The sequence below is a fragment of the Oncorhynchus masou genome, chromosome 10 (genome assembly GCF_036934945.1).
Source record: "Oncorhynchus masou masou isolate Uvic2021 chromosome 10, UVic_Omas_1.1, whole genome shotgun sequence".
In the NCBI taxonomy this organism is placed as follows: domain Eukaryota; kingdom Metazoa; phylum Chordata; class Actinopteri; order Salmoniformes; family Salmonidae; genus Oncorhynchus; species Oncorhynchus masou.
Window position 1 is genome coordinate 41,635,487 of NC_088221.1, and position 23,676 is coordinate 41,659,162.

Consider the following 23,676-nt stretch of genomic DNA (forward strand, 5'->3'; position numbering starts at 1 on the left):
ATCACGGCACTCCCCATCCACGGCACTCCCCATCACGGCACTCCCCACGGCACTGCCATCACGGCACTCCCCATAACGGCACGCCCCATCACGGCACTCCCCATCACGGCACTCCCCATCACGGCACTCCCCATCACGGCACGCCCCATCACGGCACTCCCATCACGGCACCCATCACGGCACTCCCCATCACGGCACGCCCCATCACGGCACTCCCCATCACGGCACTCCCCATCACGGCACCTCCCCATCACGGCACTCCCATCACGGCACTCCCCATCACGGCACGCCCATCCCCATCACGGCACTCCCCATCACGGCACTCCCATCACGGCACTCCCCATCACGGCACGCCCCATCTCCCCATCACGGCACTCCCCATCACGGCACTCCCCATCACGGCACTCCCCATCACGGCACTCCCATCATCCCATCACGGCACTCCCCATCACGGCACTCCCCATCACGGCCTATCACAGCACGCCCCATCACGGCACTCCCCATCACGGCACTCCCCATCACGGCACTCCCATCACGGCACTCCCCATCACGGCACTCACGGCACGCCCATCACGCACCCATCACGGCACTCCCCATCACGGCACTCCCCATCACGGCACTCCCCATCCACGGCACTCCCCATCACGGCACGGCACGCCCCCATCACGGCACTCCCATCACGGCACTCCCCATCACAGCACTCCCCATCACGGCACTCCCCATCCACGGCACTCCCCATCACGGCACTCCCCATCACAGCACGCCCCATCACAGCACATCACAGCCCCATCACAGCACTCCCCATCACGGCACTCCCCATCCAGCACTCACGGCACAGCACCCCATCACGGCACGCCCCATCACAGCACTCCCCATCACGGCACTCCCCATCACAGCACTCCCCCCATCACAGCACTCCCCATCACGCACTCCCCATCACAGCACTCCCCATCACAGCACTCCCCATCACGGCACTCCCCATCACAGCACGCCCCATCACAGCACTCCCCATCACGGCACTCCCCATCACGGCACTCCCCATCACAGCACTCCCCATCACTCCCCATCACAGCACTCCCCATCACAGCACTCCCCATCACAGCACTCCCCATCACAGCACTCCCCATCACAGCACGCCCCATCACAGCACCCCATCACAGCACTCCCCATCACGGCACTCCCCATCACAGCACTCCCATCACAGCACTCCCCATCACAGCACCCATCACAGCACTCCCCATCACAGCACTCCCCATCACAGCACTCCCCATCACAGCACCCCATCCCCATCACCCCCATCACAGCACTCCCCGCCCCCATCACAGCACTCCCCATCACAGCACTCCCCATCACAGCACTCCCCATCACAGCACTCCCCATCACAGCACTCCCCATCACATCACAGCACTCCCCATCACAGCACTCCCCATCACAGCACTCCCCAGCACTCCCCATCACAGCACGCCCCATCACAGCACTCCCCATCACAGCACGCCCCATCACTGCCCATCACAGCACTCCCCATCACAGCACTCCCCATCACGGCACTCCCCATCACAGCACGCCCCATCACTCCCCATCACAGCACTCCCCATCACAGCACGCCCCATCACAGCACTCCCCATCACAGCACTCCCCATCACAGCACTCCCCATCACAGCACTCCCCATCACAGCACTCCCCATCACAGCACTCCCCATCACAGCACGCCCCATCACAGCACTACCCATCACAGCACTCCCCATCACGGCACTCCCCATCACAGCACTCCCCATCACAGCACGCCCCATCACAGCACTCCCCATCACAGCACTCCCCATCACAGCACTCCCCATCACAGCACTCCCCATCACAGCACTCCCCATCACAGCACTCCCCATCACAGCACGCCCCATCCCCACTCCCCAGCACTCCCCATCACAGCACTCCCCATCACAGCACTCCCCATCACAGCACTCCCCATCACAGCACTCCCCACGCACTCCCCATCACAGCACTCCCCATCACAGCACTCCCCATCACAGCACTCCCCATCACAGCACTCCCCATCACAGCACTCCCCATCACAGCACTCCCCATCACAGCCATCACAGCACTCCCCATCACAGCACTCCCCATCACAGCACTCCCCATCACAGCACTCCCCATCACAGCACTCCCCATCACAGCACTCCCCATCTGGCCTCCCCATCACAGCACGCACTCCCCCCACTCCCCATCACAGCACTCCCCATCACAGCACTCCCCATCACAGCACTCCCCATCACAGCACTCCCCATCACAGCACTCCCCCCCATCACAGCACGCCCCAGCACTCCCCATCACAGCACTCCCCATCACAGCACTCCCCATCACAGCACTCCCCATCACTGGCACTCCCCATCACAGCACTCCCCATCACAGCAGCCCCATCACGCCCCATCACGGCACTCCCCATCACAGCACTCCCATCACAGCACTCGCCCCAGCACTCCCCATCACAGCACTCCCCATCACAGCACTCCCCATCCCCATCACAGCACTCCCCATCACAGCACTCCCCATCACAGCACTCCCCATCACAGCACTCCCCATCACAGCACGCCCCATCACAGCACTCCCCATCACAGCACTCCCCATCACAGCACTCCCCATCACAGCACTCCCCATCACAGCACTCCCCAGCACTCCCCATCACAGCACTCCCCATCACAGCACTACCCATCACAGCACTACCCATCACAGCACTCCCCATCACAGCACTCCCCATCACAGCACGCCCCATCACAGCACGCCCCATCACAGCACTCCCCATCACAGCACCCCATCACAGCACTCCCCATCACAGCACGCCCCATCACAGCACTCCCCATCACAGCACGCCCCATCACAGCACTCCTAGCTTGGGTGGGGAAAGGTTGAATTCAGCCACTGGAATGGAGTTGCTCTTTAAACAGGTCAATACAGGGTATGAGTTCAGCAGTGATAACGTGTATCTGCTGAGATCACTTTACCACCTTATTTCACACAGAGACTTGACCATTTGTCACTGATTTACAAGTAATGAAAGACATATCACAATGTAAAAGAGATAACAAATGATACATATTAAAAATACAAATGTTTTTATGCAAGCTTCATGAAGAATAATGCATCCACATCATACCTGACGAACTGTGAATTATGCATCTCGTTGTTGTCTGATGAAAACCTCAGAGCAAACATTTTTTTAAACTAAAAACAGTAACAGTAAATCTCCTAAGTGTGTACTCTGAACATTTCATGACTCTAGGACCAAGAAAATGTATTCAGAAAAGTTTCATATTTCTATGTTTGTTTATGGGAAAATATGGTCTTTTTTTTTTTTTTTTACAATTTCCTGAAAATGTTCAGTTTTGGACATCAGACAGCGATGATAAGCATTATTTCTATCATAGTTGCCGCACAATTTCAGCACTCTCAAAGTAAATTACCAGACTGCAGGCCAGAAGAGCAAGCAATTATTTTCAGATGGTTCGCTCACTCTTCAAATAGTCTTCTTCATGGACTATAGAGTGTTATTGTAGTTCTTAGCTCTGATTAACAAAATAAGTAAGTAGTGCACATTGAACTACCTAATGAGGATTCACCAGAAGAGTTTAATGATGTTGTTGTTTGTGCATTTCTTTCCCCCTTATCTTCCTGTTGATAATAACATGCTGTTTATTATGGTGAAGAAGTTGAGACCAGAGAACTAGGAGGAGGAGGAGGAGGAGGAGGAGAAGGAGGAGGAGGAAGAGGAAGAGGAGAAGAATGTAATGTCCTTCAGGTGAAGTAAACATTAAACATTAAACATTGTTAAGGACATTTACATTTTTTTTTATTAGCTCGTTATGTTGTTATATTTGTCCCATATGGAAAAACAAACCTCTTCTAAGTCTGTCTATGTGTAAGCCCTGCTGCAATCCTGAAGTAGCCTAAATTACAGGAAGGAGTTGAAAGTGTTTACATTTTAGTTCCTGGTTGTATATCATTTCAAATTAAGATAATGAATGTGCTTCACGTTGCCATGTGAATCACTATTTAGACAGTGCATATCCTTGCGCAGAACAATATATTTCAAAATTACATGGTCCACATGCATAATCTGTACTGTATTCCTTTGAATTGCAAACCTATTAATGAAAAATGTAACTGATATTTGTCCATCAAGGCCTGGAGCTGAATGGACCTTCACTGGCAGGCTGAATAACATACACCTGACTGATTGAACAGCGTTGACTATTGGTCAACCTTATAGATGCTAACAACCTCAACAGTTTAAGTCCAGGCACAGACACAGATACAATAGAAGCGTCAAATACAAAGGGAAACGAGAGAAGGTGTATGTGTGCTGTGATGGACAGCTCTTGTCCAAAGGAAGCCTGGAAGCATGGGGGAGCATGGGGGGGCATGGGGACCAAGAACCTCAATTGATGAGCAGATTAAATGGAATGATATTAGTTCTACTTTGTCTTGCCCGTTCACCCTCTGGCACCCATACACAATCTCAATTTGATCAGGGTTTAAAAATCCTTCTTTAAACTGTTTCCTGGATTTAACAAAGTTGCCTGGTCATGTCATGAATATTTGTTCTTTTGATGTTTCAATTTCTTTTTTTCTACTTGGTTTATTTCATGTTATGTACTTGCATGAATGACTTACACCTTATGCTTAAGTTTGGGACCTGTGTGGAATTTGATATGTGGACAGGTTTCTAATGTTGTAGAAGCTTCCTACTGATGCCACAATAATAATACTGACATAGAACAAACACTACTAAGAGATACATCTAGAGATGAACTATGTAGTGTTTGGCATGATTTTTGAGTTTAGGACATGTACAGGATGTAGTTTATTAATTGTTGCATGTTTACAACATTGGGTCTCACAGGATTAAAATAATGAATTCAGCCCATCTGTCATCTCATTTACACAATAAATCCAATCAAATTTTATTTGTCACATACACATGGTTAGCAGATGTTCATGCGAGTGTAGCGAAATGCTTGTCCTTCTAGTTCCGACAATGCAGTAATAACCAACAAGTAATCTAACTAACAATTCCTAAACTACTGTCTTATACACAGTGTAAGGGGATAAAGAATATGTACATAAGGATATATGAATGAGTGATGGTACAGAGCAGCATAGGCAAGATACAGTAGATGGTATCGAGTACAGTATATACATATGAGATGAGTATGTAAACAAAGTGGCATAGTTAAAGTGGCTAGTGATACATGTATTACATAAGGATGCAGTCGATGATATAGAGTACAGTATATACGTATGCATATGAGATGAATAATGTAGGGTAAGTAACATTATATAAGGTAGCATTGTTTAAAGTGGCTAGTGATATATTTACATCATTTCCCATCAATTCCCATTATTAAAGTCGCTGGAGTTGAGTCAGTGTCAGTGTGTTGGCAGCAGCCACTCAATGTTAGTGGTGGCCATCAGTCTGATGGCCTTGAGATAGAAGCTGTTTTTCAGCCTCTCGGTCCCAGCTTTGATGCACCTGTACTGACCTCGCCGTTTGGTTGATAGTGGGGTGAACAGGCAGTGGCTCGGGTGGTTGATGTCCTTGATGATCTTTATGGCCTTCCTGCAACATCGGGTGGTGTAGGTGTCCTGGAGGGCAGGTAGTTTGCCCCCGGTGATGCGTTGTGCAGACCTCACTACCCTCTGGAGAGCCTTACGGTTGAGGGCGGAGCAGTTGCCGTACCAGGCGGTGATACAGCCCGCCAGGATGCTCTCGATTGTGCATCTGTAGAAGTTTGTGAGTGTGTTTGGTGACAAGCCGAATTTCTTCAGCCTCCTGAGGTTGAAGAGGCGCTGCTGCGCCTTCTTCACGATGCTGTCTGTGTGAGTGGACCAATTCAGTTTGTCTGTGATGTGTATGCCGAGGAACTTAAAACTTGCTACTCTCTCCACTACTGTTCCATCGATGTGGATAGGGGGGTGTTCCCTCTGCTGTTTCCTGATGTCCACAATCATCTCCTTAGTTTTGTTGACGTTGAGTGTGAGGTTATTTTCCTGACACCACACTCCGAGGGCCCTCACCTCCTCCCTGTAGGCCGTCTCGTCGTTGTTGGTAATCAAGCCTACCACTGTTGTGTCGTCCGCAAACTTGATGATTGAGTTGGAGGCGTGCGTGGCCACGCAGTCATGGGTGAACAGGGAGTACAGGAGAGGGCTCAGAACGCACCCTTGTGGGGCCCCAGTGTTGAGGATCAGCGGGGAGGAGATGTTGTTACCTACCCTCACCACCTGGGGGCGGCCCGTCAGGAAGTCCAGTAACCAGTTGCACAGGGCGGGGTCGAGACCCAGGGTCTCGGGCTTGATGACGAGCTTGGAGGGTACTATGGTGTTGAATGCCGAGCTGTAGTCGATGAACAGCATTCTCACATAGGTATTCCTCTTGTCCAGATGGGTTAGGGCAGTGTGCAGTGTGGTTGAGATTGCATCGTCTGTGGATCTATTTGGGCGGTAAGCAAATTGGAGTGGGTCTAGGGTGTCAGGTAGGGTGGAGGTGATATGGTCCTTGACTAGTCTCTCAAAGCACTTCATGATGACGGAAGTGAGTGCTACGGGGCGGTAGTCGTTTAGCTCAGTTACCTTAGCTTTCTTGGGAACAGGAACAATGGTGGCCCTCTTGAAGCATGTGGGAACAGCAGACTGCTATAGGGATTGATTGAATATGTCCGTAAACACACTAGCCAGCTGGTCTGCGCATGCTCTGAGGGCGCGGCTGGGGATGCCGTCTGGGCCTGCAGCCTTGCGAGGGTTAACACGTTTAAATGTTTTACTCACCTCGGCTGCAGTGAAGGAGAGACCGCATGTTTCCGTTGCAGGCCGTGTCAGTGGCACTGTATTGTCCTCAAAGCGGGCAAAAAGTTATTTAGTCTGCCTGGGAGCAAGACATCCTGGTCCGTGACTGGGCTGGATTTCTTCCTGTAGTCCGTGATTGACTGTAGACCCTGCCACATGCCTCTTGTGTCTGAGCCGTTGAATTGAGATTCTACTTTGTCTCTGTACTGACGCTTAGCTTGTTTGATAGCCTTACGGAGGGAATAGCTGCACTGTTTGTATTCAGTCATGTTACCAGACACCTTGCCCTGATTAAAAGCAGTGGTTTGCGCTTTCAGTTTCACGCGAATGCTGCCATCAATCCACGGTTTCTGGTTAGGGAATGTTTTAATCGTTGCTATGGGAACGACATCTTCAACGCACGTTCTAATGAACTCGCACACCGAATCAGCGTATTCGTCAATGTTGTTATCTGACGCAATACGAAACATGTCCCAGTCCACGTGATGGAAGCAGTCTTGGAGTGTGTAGTCAGCTTGGTCGGACCAGCATTGGACAGACCTCAGCGTGGGAGCTTCTTGTTTTAGTTTTTGTCTGTTGGCAGGTATCAGCAAAATGGAGTCGTGGTCAGCTTTTCCGAAAGGGGGGCGGGGCAGGGCCTTATATGCGTCGCGGAAGTTAGAGTAACAGTGATCCAAGGTTTTTCCGCCCCTGGTTGCGCAATTGATATGCTGATAAAATTTAAGGAGTCTTGTTTTCAGATTAGCCTTGTTAAAATCCCCAGCAACAATGCAGCCTCCGGATAAATGGTTTCCAGTTTGCAAAGAGTTAAATAAAGTTCGTTCAGAGCCATCAATGTGTCTGCTTGGGGGGGGATATATACGGCTGTGATTATAATCGAAGAGAATTCTCTTGGTAGATAATGCGGTCTACATTTGATTGTGAGGAATTCTAAATCAGGTGAACAGAAGGATTTGAGTTCCTGTATGTTTCTTTCATCGCACCATGCCTCGTTAGCCATAAGGCATACGCCCCCACCCCTCTTCTTACCAGAAAGGTGTTTGTTTCTGTCGGCGCGATGCGTGGAGAAACCCGTTGGCTGCACCGCTTCGGATAGCGTCCCTCCAGTGAGCCATGTTTCCGTGAAGCACAGAACGTTACAGTCTCTGATGTCCCTCTGGAATGCTACCCTTGCTCGGATTTCATCAACCTTGTTGTCAAGAGACTGGACATTGGCAAGAAGAATGCTAGGAAGTGGGGCACGATGTGCCCGTCTCCGTAGTCTGACCAGAAGACCGCCTCGTTTCCCTCTTTTTCGGAGTCGTTTTTTTGGGTCGCTGCATGCGATCCATTCCGTTGTCCTGTTTGTAAGGCAGAACACAGGATCCGCGTCACGAAAAACATATTATTGGTCGTACTGATGGTGAGTTGACGCTGATCTTATATACAGTAGTTCTTCTCGACTGTATGTAATGAAACCTAAGATGACCTGGGGTACTAATGTAAGAAATAACACGTAAAAAAACAAAAAACTGCATAGTTTCCTAGGAACGCGAAGCGAGGCGGCCATCTCTGTCGGCGCCGGAAGTGTAATAAGAAATCTGTCATCAGTGGAAGCAGGCTAAGAACAACATTTCCTAGGTCTCAGGGAAGGGGAAAATGTTAGTCACGGCATGTCAGTGATTTAGATCTGTTGCACATGCAGGTACTGTAAACTGTGTTAAACCCCCCCCCCCTCCCTCGAGAACCCAATACTGAAGGGAGTAGCACACAGCGTGGTACGAGATCTTCAGTTTCTTGGAAATTTCTCGCATGGAATAGCCTTCATTTCTCAGAACAAGAATAGACTGACGTGTTTCAGAAGAAAGTTCTTTGTTTCTGGCCATTTTGAGCCTGTAATCAAACCCACAAATGCCGATGCTCCAGATACTCAGCTAGTCTAAAGAAGGCCAGTTTTATTGCTTCTTTAATCAGCACAAACGTTTTCAGCTGTGCTAACATAATTGCAAAAGGGTTTTCTAATGATCAATTAGCCTATTAAAATGATAAACTTGGATTAGCTAACACAATGTGGCATTGGAACACAGGAGTGATCGTTTCTGATAATGGGCCTCTGTACGCCTATGTAGATATTCCATTAAAAAAATCTGCCATTTCCAACTACAATAGTAATTTTCAACATTAACAATGTCTACACTGTATTTCTGAACAATTTGATGTTAATTTGATGGACAAAAAAAAAATCTTTCAAAAACAAGGACATTTTAAGTGACCCCAAACTTTTGATTTATATATATATAATTTAAAGGTGTGGTTTAGGAGGTCAGAATACTTCCATTGACGAACATTCCTTTTATAGCAAAGAAGTAAGATAGGAGGTTAACTCTTCAAATTCAGCCAGAAGGACAACCAAATATTATTACAATTAAATATAGAAAACCTACAAAATAGTTAACCTTTCAAATATATATGTTTTTGATTGCAAAATACAAAAAAATATTGGTCATGTTGATCAATTTGGTCATTTCAGACATAATAAAACTTAATTTCGGATTTATATACCAATAGACCAATAGACATGTAAATACTTTTCATCCATTTTGATGTGATTTTAATAGAATTTCACAGTTGAATTACCACACATTATTCCTACAGTACCATTGAAGCCCAATGTGGCATTTTTGCAATGTTTCCAGATTTTTCATATTCTGAGTCCTTTAAGAAGTATTTCTGAAGGGTAATTCATTCCCCCCCCCATTTGGATCTATGCTTGGGTCTCACAGGGTTAAATAATCGATTCACTATGAAAGTCTAAATATGATTTTCCACAGCTGATATATCTTTTTTTACTCAATGTTCAACTTTGGCAATTTATAATATTTAAAACATTATGCACCCATCACAACCAAATCTAAACAACAAAGCTACACATGGCTATATTGTTCCACTAATGCATTACTAGTAAAGGCCCAGAGTAATAAAAAAACGAGCAACAAATTCAGGGGAGAGTGCAGAACCCTCAGCACCCCTACTTCCCGCTTCTAAAACAAAATGTAACTAAATGTTTCCAACACAGCTGAACAATTAGGCCTAAGCTTTGCTTCTTACCTGTGCGTCAACAAAAGTCCAGCACTGGAGGAATGAGACCAAATTCCATAAGATCCACTTCACCATACCTCCAAACAAGGCAGTTTTTCTCATAGCTGTTTGTAAAAAAAAAAGCGTTGGCTATCTGGTGTTTGAAACTCAAAATTCGTTTTTAGGTTAAAAATTATTTGCCATTACGAATTGCATGGTCGTCATCAGGTTCACCATTCCCGTATTAGGAAACATGTCACATATCCGACTTGTTTCGACAATGACTGTAAAATCTTAAAAAATAAAAGTTAAAAGGTTCATAAAATATACATTTCCCGCGCAGGTGACAAGCTCAAAAACTAGGAAAAGGTCAGAGAGCGCATGCAAACACATGAAAATAATTCCTTATCCATAACACACATTTCTCCTTCTTCTGCCACGACGTCTCAGAACAAGTTTATACATCCATTCCAGTTGTTGTGCCTGTATCCGAATGTCTACACTTTTAGAGAGAAGGGCGTGAATTCCCGGTCCTGGCCAAGCTTGGCGAAGACTTGAATAGGTACGTGCTGTTGATACAACTAAACTATAGAGAGCGGGGATCTTTTGATGGTTCGGCAAAATACAAATTTCTCTTCCTTAATTTCCACAGTCAGCCCTTGTCCGTTCAGTGCACACAGTTATTTCAGCATTCAAATTATTGAACAGGAAACCAACAGCGCTACACAGCCTGACACGAAACTCCACCTAATACATTAATCACTCTCCAGGTTTGACTCCACAGAAGTTTAGATTTTGTCACTATTTTATAATGTAGCATCAGTAGAAACACACTTTAAAGCAAGTATTGACTAAGGAAATAGTTCAGAAACTTTTCTATTCAAGGACCGTTTGAGTTGCGTGCTTTTCTTCTCTGTTCTCGTTTTGCACTGCTGAAGAAGGGGAGGAGCTATCCATGGTGCTGAAACTTCGTCAGAAAGACAGACACGAAATTCGATGGTGCCCTAGAAATACAGGAAAAACTATCATTCTTCAACGAGGTGGGGGAAACACGTCCGATGTCATACCAAGATGACATCTCTCTTTCTTTCTCTCCGCCTCTCTCTCTCTCACTATATCTTTCTCTACAGCCCTCTCTCTCCCACTTATCTCTCTCCTACCTCTTTCTCTTGCTCTCCATCCCCTCTCTTTCGCTCACTCTCTCTTACCCCCACATCTCTCTCTCTCGCTACCCTTCTCAATTAAATTAAATTCAAAGGGATAAGCATGTGCTGACATTGCCAGAGCAAAAACATTCCTCTCCCTCTCCATCGAGCTCCTCACTGCAGGCATGTACAACATGTGGTAATTAGTGCAAGCAGACTCTGAGCAGAAGCTACTCAATCTTTAAACTGTGTGTGTGCACACTTGTGTGTGAGCTTCTGTGTGTGGTGTGTGTGTGCATGTGTGCGGGTGAGTGCTTCCATAAATGAATGTGTATGTGTGCACATTACACTAAACCATCCTTTCCCTGGTAGATTTTGGACATTTGAAAAGGTTCAGAGAATGTAAATATTTCCGATTCCTCGGCACTCAACAAAGCATTTTATAAAAAAGATTGACAAGTCCTGGGCGCAAAGCTCATGATACTTGGATCCAAAGCGTGCTGCTCAGACTACTGCGCCACCACAGTTCACAATGCTCTAGCAAGCTGTGAGAATACTTGATGATACTTGATGGTAGGGGGTTGGTTGGTTTGCAAATCTTTCACCAAACCATAGCCCTAACCTTAACCACTGGGGATGAATACCTAAACTCTTCTAACCTTTGAGTTGTTCATGTGAATGAATGTGTCAGAAAAAAAAAGACGTCATTCATTCATTTATATGTCTAATTCATAAGGGAAAGTATGAGATCTTGTTGTCATGGCGCCCTCCCAGCATCCAATTATCAATTCTAATTAAAATATAACACTTGGTACCACTACTTGTTGATTCAGAAACATAATGTGCAGAGCAGGAAGTTGGGAACCCATTCATGACCTGGGTTGGAGGCAGGATAAGAAGAGGAAAGTGAAACATCAATAATTGCACAGGAAAACACTCAGTCTGTGTTACTGCTGTCTCCAAAAGTGCGTGTGAGAGGGGGTTCTCTTAAGATACTGTTCCATCTTCCATCTGATGGTAAAAGAACAGAATAAACTCGTTCTGAACTCGGCAGATTTATTTATTTATTTTGATTTATTTCACCTTTAGTTAACCAGGTAGGCAAGTTGAGAACAGGTTCTCATTTGCAACTGCGACCTGGCCAAGATAAAGCAAAGCAGTTCAACACATACAACAACACAGTGTTACACATGGAATAAACAAACATAAAATCAATATTACAGTAGAAAAATATATATACAGCATGTGCAAATGAGATAGGATAAGAGAGGTAAGGCAATAAATAGGTCATGGTGGCGAAGGAATTACAATATAACAATTTATAACAATTAAACACTGGAATGGTAGTATGTGCAGAAGATGAATGTGCAAGTTGAGATACTGGGGTGCAAAGGAGAAAAGGAACAAAGGAGCAAGATAAATAAATAAATACAGTATGGGGATGAGGTAGATTGGATGGGCTATTTACAGATGAGCTATGTACAGGTGCAGTGATCTGTGAGCTGCTCTGACAGCTAGTGCTTAAAGCTAGTGAGGGAGGTAACTTCAGAGATTTTTGCAGTTCGTTCCAGTCATTGGCAGCAGAGAACTGGAAGGAGAGGCGGCCAATGGAAGAATTGGCTTTGGGGGTGACCAGTGAGATATATCTGCTGGAGCGCATGCTATGGGTGGGTGCTGCTATGGTGACCAGTGAGCTGAGATAAGGCGGGGATTTACCAAGCAGAGACTTGTAGATGACCTGGAGCCAGTGGGTTTAGCGACGAGTATGAAGCGAGGGCCAGCAAACGAGAGCATGCAGGTTGCAGTGGTGGGTAGTATATGGGGCTTTGGTGACAAAACGGATGGCACTGTGATAGACTGCATCCAATTGGCTGAGTAGAGTGTTGGAGGCTATTTTGTAAATTACATCGCCGAAGTCGAGGATCGGTAGGATGGTCAGTTTTACGAGGGTATGTAATCTAGCGATTCTAGATGTAATTTTGGATTGGAGATGCTTAACATGAGTCTGGAAGGAGAGTTTGTAGTCTAACCAGACACCTAGGTATTTGTAGTTGTCCACATATTCGAAGTCAGAACCGTCCAGAGTAGTGATGCTAGACGGGCGGGCAAGTGCGGGCAGCGATCGGTTGAAGAGCATGCATTTAGTTTTACTTGCATTTAAGAGCAGTTGGAGGCCACGCAAGGAGAGTTGTATGGCATTGAAGCTCATCTGAAGGTTAGTTAACACCGTGTCCAGAGAAGGGCCAGAGGTATACAGAATGGTGTCGTCCACGTAGAGGTGGATCAAAGAATCACCAGCAGTGAGAGCGACATCATTGATGTATACAGAAAAGAGAGTCGGCCCGAGATTTGAACCCTGTGGCACCCCCATGAACATTGCCAGAGGTCCGGACAACATGCCCTCCGATTTGACATACTGAACTCTATCGGAGAAGTAGTTAGTGAACCAGGCGAGGCAATCATTTGAGAAACCAAGGCTGTTTAGTCTGCCAATAAGAATGTTGTGATTGACTGTCGAAAGCCTTAGCCAGGTCAATGAATACGTTTGCACAGTAATGTCTCTTATCGATGGCGGTTATGATGTCGTTTAGGACCTTGAGCGTGGCTGTGCTGCACCCATGACCAGCTCTGAAACCAGATTGCATAGCGGAGATGATACGGTGAGATTTGAAATGGTCGGTAATCTGTTTGTTAACTTGGCTTTCAAAGACCTTAGAAAGGAAGGGTAGAATAGATATAGGTCTGTAGCAGTTTGGGTCTAGAGTGTCTCCCCCTTTGAAGAGGGGGATGACTGCGGCAGCTTTCCAATCTATGGGAATCTCAGATGATACGAAAGAGAGGTTGAACAGGCCAGTAATAGGGGTTGCAACAATTTCAGCAGATCATTTTAGAAAGAGAGGGTCCAGATTGTCTAGCCCGGTTGATTTGTAGGGGTCCAGATTTTGCAGCTCTTTCAGAACATCAGCTATCTGCATTTGGGTGAAGGAGAAGTGGAGGAGGTTTGGGCGAGTTGCTGTGGGGAGCGCAGCGCTGTTGACCGGGGTAGGGGTAGCCAGGTGGAAAGCATGTCCAGCCGTAGAAAAATATTAATTGAAATTCTCAATTATTGTGGATTTTTCAGTTGTAACAGTGTTTCCTAGCCTCAGTGCAGAGGGCAGTTGGGAGGAGGTGCTCTTATTCTCCATGGACTTTACAGTGTCCCAGAACATTTTTGAGTTTGTGCTACAGGATGCAAATTTCTGCATGATAGAGCTAGCCTTAGCTTTCCTAACTGCCTGTGTATATTGGTTCCTAACTTCCCTGAAAGTTACATATCATGGGGCCTGTTCGATGGTAATGCAGAACGCCACAGGATGTTTTTGTGCTGGTCAAGAGAATTCAGATCTGGAGAGAACCAAGCACTATATCTGTTCCTGGTTCTAATTTTTTTGAATGGGGCATGCTTATTTAAGATGAAGAGGAAGTCACATTAAAAAATAACCAGGTATCCTCTACTGACGGTCAATATCCTTCCAGGATACCTGGGCCAGGTCGATTAGAAAGGCCTGCTCGCTGAAGTGTTTTCGGGAGCGTTTGACAGTGATGAGGGATGGTTGTTTGACCACAGACCCATTATGGATGCAGGCAATGAGGCAGTGATCGCTGAGATCTTGGTTGAAAACAGCAGAGGTGTATTTGGAGGGCAAGTTGGTTAGGATGATATCTATGAGGGTGCCCATGTTTATGGATTTGGGGTTGTACCTGGTGGATTGATAATTGATAATTGACTGATAATTTGTGTGAGATTGAGGGCATCAAGCTAAGATTGTTGGATGGCCGGGGTGTTAGGTATTTCACAGTTTAGGTCACCTAGCAGCACGAGCTCTGAAGATAGATGGGGGGCAATCAATTCACATATGGTGTCCAGGGCACAGCTGGGGGCAGAGGGTGGTCTATAGCAAGAGGCAACAGTGAAAGACTTGTTTCTGGAAATATGGATTTTTAAAAGTAGAAGTTTGAATTGTTTGGGTACAGACCTGGATAGCCTACAGAGGCTATCTCTGCGGTAGATTGCAACACCGCCCCCTTTGACAGTTCTATCTTGTCGGAAAATGTTATAGTTAGGGATAGAAATCTCAGGGTTTTTGGTGGACTTCCTAAGCCAGGACTCAGACACGGCTAGGACATCCAGGTTGGCAGAGTGTGCTAAAGCAGTGAATAAAACAAACTTGGGGAGGAGGCTTCTAATGCTAACATGCATGAAACCAAGGATTTTACGGTTACAGAAGTCAACAAATGAGAGCACCTGGGGAGTAGGAGTGGAGTTAGGCACTGCAGGGCCTGGATTAACCTCTACATCACCAAAGAACAGAGGAGGAGTAAGATGAGGGTACGGCTAAAGGCTAACAGGACTGGTCGTTTAGTGCGTTCAGAGCAGAGTAAAAGGAGCAGGTTTCTGGGCATGAGGGAATAGATTCAAGGCATAATGTACAGACAGAGGTATGGTAGGATGTGAGTACATTGGAGGCAAACCTTGGCATTGAGTAATGATGAGAGAGATATTGTCTCTAGAGACTTTTAAACCAGGTGATGTCACCGCATATGTGGGAGGTGGAACTAAAAGGTAGGCATATTGAGCAGGGCTAGTGAAATAAGACAATAATCACTAACCAACAGTAATGGACAAGGCATATTGATATTATGGAGAGGCATGCGTAGCCGGGTGATCAATAGGGGTTCAGTGAGTGGTTGGGGTGGCTGGAGACACAGCGATTTAGACAGCTAGCAGGCCAGGGAAACAAGCTAGCAGACCAGGGCTAGCAAGCTATCAAAAGGGCCTTAGAGGGACGTCTCGAGAGAGTAAAGTCTGTTTTGGTCTCCGCGTTGGTGACGTCGATAGGCCAGTCGTGATGGATTAGTAGGGTTCGAAGTAGCAGAGGGGTCCAAGTCCAATTGATAAAAAAGGTATACTGGCCCAAGAAATTGGCCGATGGATCTATACAGCTAACAGTCCAATATGCTCTAGACAGCTAGCAGCTAGCGGGCCGCAGCTTGCTGGTGGGCATTCAGGGGTGGTCACGATGTAGAGGTCAGTTGAGTACCCCCTCGGGCAGATAAAGTCGTAGTCCAGTCGTGAAGGATCAGCGGGGTTCCATGTCCCGAGCCGGCACTAGACGGTGTCCGAGTATTGTAGCCCAGGAGTGGCTGATGGGCCTCTAGCAAGCCGGGAGAAAGGGCCTAGCATGGACTCGAGGCTAATTGGTGCTTTCTCCGGGACCGACATTAGCCAGTACTCGGATAGCAGCTACCTAGCTCCGAAGATTCAGGTGAAAATGTCCAGAGCTTGCGGTAGGAATCCGGGGATATGTAGAGAAAATAGGTCCGGTATGCTCTGGTTTGAGTCGCGTTGTACAAACTGGCGAGAGCTTTCTGAGCTAAAGGTTAGCTGATTACCGCTAGCAATGATTAGCTGACTGTGGGATTCCTTATTTGAGGTGAATAATACTTTACAAAATAACAGATCCGCACCACATTGGGTGAGGCCGGTTGCAGGAGTTTTGAAGTTGAGTTTTAGAAAAAAATATTTTAAAAGATATGCAAAGAAAATATACACGGGAAACAATAAGACAAGGACATCTGCCTTCTACTTCATGTTTTTTGAGAAGGCTGTGCTTGAAAGAATGCCCATTACTCTGAAATGTTTGGTTGTATTGGAGAGAGTCTCAGTCTTAAATAAGTTTCCACACATGCTAGTGAGGGCCAAGAATCCACTCCCACATAGGTACGTGGTTGCAAAGAGCATCAGTATCTTGACAGCGTGATTTGCCAAGGCAGGATACTCTGAGCGCAGCCCTATCCAGAAATCTGGCAGTAGCTTCTGATTAAATTCAATTTTCACAGAACCGCTTGTTGCAATTTTGATGAGGCTCTCTTTTTCAGATATCAGTAAGTGGGCTGGAGTTAGGGCATGAAAGGGATAACGAATCCAGTTGTTTGTGTCATCCGTTTAGGGAAAGTACCTGCGTAATTGCGCAGCCAACTAATTCAGGTGCTTCGCTATATCACATTTGACATTGTCTGTAAGCTTAAATTAATTTGCACACCAAAAAAATCATACAATGATGGAAAGACCTGTGTGTTGTCCTTGTCAAAACCTCTCTGGGATAGGGGGATGCTTGCATCCCACTTTGCCAATTGCCAGGGAAAATGTAGAGCTCAAAATTCAAATAATATACTATAAAAATCATTAAATCACACATGTAAGATACCAAATTAAACCTACACTCGTTGTGAATCCAGCCAACATGTCAGATTTCAAAAAGGCTTTTCGGCGAAAGCATAAAATGCTATTATCTGATGATAGCACAACAGTAAACAAAGAGAGAAAGCATATTTCAACCCTGCAGGCTCTACACAAAACAGAAATAAAATATAAATTGTGCCTTACCTTTGACAAGCTTCTTTTTTTGGCATTCCAATATGTCCCATAAACATCACAAATGGTCCTTTTCTTCTACTATATATATCCAAAATGTCCATTTATTTGGCGTGTATGATCCAGAAAAACACAGCTTCCAACTTGCACAACGTCACTACAAAATATCTCAAAAGTTACCTGTGAACTTTGCCAAAACATTTCAAACTACTTTTGTAATACAACTTTAGGTATTTTTAAACGTTAATAATCGCTCAAATTGTATACGGGACTATCTGTGTTCAATACAGGAAGACAACAAACTAACGCTACCTTTCTGGTCTTGCACAACTCTCAAACAGTACACATAATGTGACAGTCATTCAAGATGGCCGTGCTTCTTCATTACACAAAGGAATAATCTCAACCAATTTCTAAAGACTGTTGACATCCAGTGGAAGCGGTAGGAACTGCAAACAAGTCCCTTAGAAATCTAGTTTCCCAATGAAAATGTAATTGAATAGACAGTGAGCTAAACAAAAAACAAATCTGAATGATTTGTCCTCTGGGTTTTGCCTATTACATAAGTTCTGTTATACTCACAGACATGATTCAAACAGTTTTAGAAACTTTAGAGTGTTTTATATCCACATCTACTAATAATATGCATATCTTATCTTATAAGTAGCAGGAAGTTGAAATTGGGCTATTTATCCAAAAGTTAAAATGCTGCCCCCTATCCCGAAGAAGTTTTAATGCAGACAGAGAAGAGCTCCAACTTCTTAATCATAGCCTCAATTTTGTCCCGCACATTGAATATAGTTACGGAGAGTCCCTCTAATACTAGATTCAGATCACGCGGGCCTTACTTTCTTTAACCATTAATACATTTTTGAGCAAACGGAATGAGCAGCAGCTATGTTTTGCTACATATGGACCTTTAGTGGAATTCCCACGAGAGAGTAACAGTTAATGTGATAGGATGTTAATTATTTGAATAGGCTACCTGTATTTGACATTGTGTCGTTATTTCGCTGAACACTAGATGTTTATATTTTATTTTTGGCAGTGAAATGAGGCTCCTCAGGCAAGAAAAAAAACCTCATTCATATGTATAGCCCCGTTGGAAAATCAAAATGGACTGTTTGAAAATGTAAAAGAAAATTAAATACAATTGTGTCTTTTTAAAATATATGTAAAAAATGCGAATCAGATTTCTATTTGGCGTACCCCCGAGAGCATTGCGCGAACCCCTGGTGGTACGTATACCCCAGTTTTGGAATACCTGCTAAAGCATCAGTCACCCTAAACCATCAGTTCCCCTAAAGCTCTAATCATCAATCCTCTCAACTCAATCAATACAACGGCACTTCACTTCATATTCTATTCTGGACAATATATGTGCAATTACACAATGGTAATCCCTAGCATTGTCAGTGTACTTAAGTAAAAATAATTTAAAGTACTACTTAAGTAGTTTTTAGGGGTATCTGTACTTTATATTTTTGACAACTTTTACTTTTACTCGACTACATTCCTAATGAAAATAATGTACTTTTTACCCAATACATTTTCCCTGAAACCCAAAAGTACTTGTTACATTTTGAATGCTTAGCCAGACAGGAAAATTGTCCAATTCACACACTTATCAAGAGAACATCTCTACTGCCTCTGATCTGGCGGACCCACAAGCACTTTGTTTGTAAATTACAGTGGGGCAAAAAAGTATTTCTTCAGCCTCCAATTGTTTCTGGTGTCCTTTGACAGCTCTTTGGTCTAGGCCATAGTGGAGTTTGGAGTGTGACTGTTTGAGGTTGTGGACAGGTGACTTTTATACTGATAACAAGTTCAAACAGGTGCCATTAATACAGGTAACGAGTGGAGGACAGAGGAGCCTCTTAAAGAAGAGGTTATAGGTCTGTGAGAGAAATCTTGCTTGTTTGTAGGTGACCAAATACTTATTTTCCACCATAATTTGCAAATAAATTCATAAAAAATCCCACAATGTTATTTTCTGGATTTATTTCTCAATTTTGTCTGTCATAGTTGAAGTGTACCTATGATGAAAATTACAGGCCTCTCTCATCTTTTTAAGTGGGAGAACTTGCACAATTGGTGGCTGACTAAATACTGTTTTGCGCCACTGTACGTCTAAGTGTTGGAGTGTGCCCCTGGCTATCCTTAAATAAAAAAATACAACATAAAAACATCGTGGTGTCTGATTTCCCTAATATAAGGAATGTGAAATGATTTATACTTTTAATTTTACGTTTGATACTTTTGTATATTTTAGCAATTACATTTACTTTTCATACTTAATTATATGTAAAACCAAATACTGTTAGACTTTTACTCAAGTAATATTTGACTATGTGACTTTCACTTTACTTGAGTCATTTTCTGTTAAGGTATCTTTACTTTTACTCAATTATGAAAATTGGGTACTTTTTCCACCACTGAGCATTTCTCATTTTTCGATCCTGAGCACATTGAATTCAATGCCTACTGTGAGGCTTGTCAGATCAGAATCATCCGTTGGATTGGGTTGAGCTCAACTCACAGTTTTGGGGAAGCTACTCTGAAAATATAGTTTAGCAAGCCAATATTACATCATACTGGAAGAAGTTAAGCTACACTAAAAACAGCCTTAATAAAAAATATAGTTTATTTAGCTAAAATAACTGAAAAAGTAGTTCACTATATGCAAACTACTTTGTGAAAAAGTATCATAGTTAAATCTGTAATGTCATAAACAAAAAATAGCAAGAACAGGTCACTTTGGCATCATATGGTAACAGAAGGTGTAATTTAGCATATTAAATACAAAAACGATGTTCTTGTCTACTTCACCCATATTTTATTTTTGCACAAAGGTAGTGTGTAGTCCCAGTAGTTGGCAAAAAAACAAACAAATAAATGTGTAAAAATGGCCTCATAAAGTAAGGATTCTTTACTTGTATAACAATATAACAATTTTGAAAAGAAATGTTATCCTTCTGCCCAATCAACACCCTTTTCCACCCTTAAAAACACTACCAATATTTTAATTGAGTTCAACTACCACCAAGCTACTGCAAAATAAAGTTAAATTACTAGTTGAACTACATATAGTTTACTACTCCCCGACACTGCAGATTTACACCATGTGTTCTTGCCTTTGTCCTGTTGCTTAGTATGCCTCTGTGCAATATGGGAGAAGATATAACTGTAAGTCATTATACTTACAGACAGCTTACTGTCCTTACTGTCTACCTCACTGTAATTCTCAGGGAGCTCACACAAGAGATTGCCACTGTAGGCTACAATATCATCAATGTCCACTGGCTCATTTGAACAAAGATACATGCTCGCTCTCTCTTTCTCACTTCAATTCAAAGGGCTTTTGTAACGATTTTCTTCTTCCTCTGACGAGGAGAATGAGAGATCGGACCAATGCGCAGCGTGGTAAGTGTCCATAATATATTTATTAAACTGAACACAGAGTACAAAAGAACAAGAGAAATAAATAAAAACAGAAACAGTCCTGTATGGTTAACACAGACACAGAAAACAACTACCAACAAATCATAGTGGGAAAACAGGCTGCCTAAGTATGGTTCTCAGTCAGAGACAACGATAAACAGCTGCATCTGATTGGGAACCATTCCAGGCCAAACACAGAAATACAAACATAGAATGCCTCCCCCAACTCACGCCCTGACCAAACTAAAACAGAGACATAAAAAAGGAACTAAGGTCAGGACGTGACAGCTTTTTTGGCATGGGAAACATATGTTAACATTGCCAAAGCAAGTGAAGTAGATAATATACAAAAGTGAAATAAACAACAACAAAAAATTACATGAAACATTTCAAATGTCATATTATGTCTATATACAGAAACGTTTCATCTGAGGAGGCTGGCAAGAAGGGATTGAATTTGTTGTTGCCTAATTGTTTTGGGGTAGGTTTCTACACTACTTTCCTTTCATTTATAGCATTCCTTAATATTATGCAGTTCCTCTGGCTTTGATGCCTCAAGATTGAGTATTGCTCTGTTCAAGTAAACTGTGATTTTGCTGTGATCTGATAGAGGTGTCCATGGGCTGACTGTGAACGCTCTAATATATCCCATTTAGCAGACGCTTTTGTCCAAAGCGACTTACAAGTCGGCTTGGGCCACTACTTTTACATATGGGTGGTCCCAGCGGGAATCGAACCCGCTCTGAGACACTGGGTTGAGGTCAGTGATAAAGTAATCTACAGTACCACTGCCAAGAGATGAGCAGTAGGCGTACCTACCGTGGGAGTCCCCTCAAAGTGGGGCGGCAGGGTAGCCTAGTGGTTAGAGTGTTGGACTAGTAACTGAAGGTTGCAAGTTCAAATCCCCGAGCTGACAAGGTACAAATCTGTTGTTCTGCCCCTGAACAGGCAGTTTTCCCACTGTTCCTAGGCTGTCATTGAAAATAAGAATTTGTTCTTAACTGACTTGCCAAGTTAAATAAAGGTAAAAAATAAAATTGTGTCTAGAGGGGCACATTTGGGAGGGTGTTTGTCCCCGTGTGCTAAGTGTCAGGTTATTGTTTGGGAATTTAGGTCGCCACAGACTAGTACATGGACCTGTAAATGGTTGATATATTTCAAATGTCATATTATGTCTATATACTGTGTTGTAACGATATGAAAATAGTTAAAGTAAGGTACAAAAGTAAAGTACAAGTACAAAAGGGAAAATAAATCAACATAAATAAAGGTTGTATTTACAATGGTGTTTGTTCTTCACTGGTTGCCCTTTTCTTGTGGCAACAGGTCACACATCTTGCTGCTGTGATGACACACTGTATTATATCACCCAATAGACATGGGAGTTCATCAAAATTGGGTTTGTTTTTAAATTCTTTGTGGATCTGTGTAATCTGAGGGAAATATGTGTCTCTAATATGGTCATACATTTGGCAGGAGGTTAGGATGTGCAGCTCAGTTTCCACCACGTTTTATGGGCAGTGTGCATATAATCTGTCCTTTCCCTCCCTCTCTCGCTCCCCACACCTTGCCAATGTGTGTATGTGTAGGCAGTTTAACCCAATCATATTCATTAAAAGTCACCAAGACAGGTTGTACTCATTAGCTTGTGTGGAGTTCAAAAATAACATGACAGCTTCCAATGATTTTACTCACCATGCCCTTGGGACATGCAGACATGGACAACAGTTGGTAAACCATGTGTTCTTGCCTTTGTCTTGTTGCTTAGTATGCCTCTGTGCAATATGGCAGCAGCTATTACTGCAAGTCATTATTCTTAGAGACTGCTTGCCTTATTGTCCACCTCACTGTAATTCTCAGTTAGCTCACACAAAACATTACCACTGTAGGCTACAACATATATTCAGGACTATAATTAAGTCAAATCAAATCAAATTTATTTATATAGCCCTTCGTACATCAGCTGATATCTCAAAGTGCTGTACAGAAACCCAGCCTAAAACCCCAAACAGCAAGCAATGCAGGTGTAGAAGCACGGTGGCTAGGAAAAACTCCCTAGAAAGGCCAAAACCTAGAAAGAAACCTAGAGAGGAACCAGGCTATGTGGGGTGGCCAGTCCTCTTCTGGCTGTGCAGGGTGGAGATTATAAGAGAGCATGGCCAAGATGTTCAAATGTTCATAAATGACCAGCATGGTCCAATAATAATAAGGCAGAACAGTTGAAACTGGAGCAGCAGCACGGACAGGTGGACTGGGGACAGCAAGGAGTCCTCATGTCAGGTAGTCCTGGGGCATGGTCCTAGGGCTCAGGTCCTCAGAGAGAGAAAGAAAGAGAGAAAGAGAAAATTAGAGAGAACACACTTAAATTCACACAGGACACCGAAAAGGACAGGAGAAGTACTCCAGATATAACAAACTGACCCCAGCCCCCCGACACAAACTACTGCAGCAATGTCCAATGTCCCTTATGAGCAATGTAAGCTGTTTTGCTCCTATAAGACTGCTACTGCAGGCTACAGTATATGCAATGCTTTATGTTTTGCTCCTATAAGACTGCTACTGCAGGCTACAGTATATGCAATGCTTTATGTTTTGCTCCTATAAGACTGCTACTGCAGGCTACAGTATATGCAATGCTTTATGTTTTGCTCCTATAACAGACTGCTACCGCAGGCTACAGTATATGCAATGCTTTATGTTTTGCTCCTATAAGACTGCTACTGCAGGCTACAGTATATGCAATGCTTTATGTTTTGCTCCTATAAGACTGCTACTGCAGGCTAC

General features: G+C 44.2%; 1 pseudogene; it reads right to left on the reverse strand.

Annotated features, from left to right (window-relative positions):
- LOC135546864 (parathyroid hormone 2 receptor-like) overlaps positions 1 to 643 on the reverse strand; it is an 87,117-nt pseudogene extending 86,474 nt beyond the window's left edge.
- Between the last annotated feature and the right edge of the window lie 23,033 nt (positions 644 to 23,676).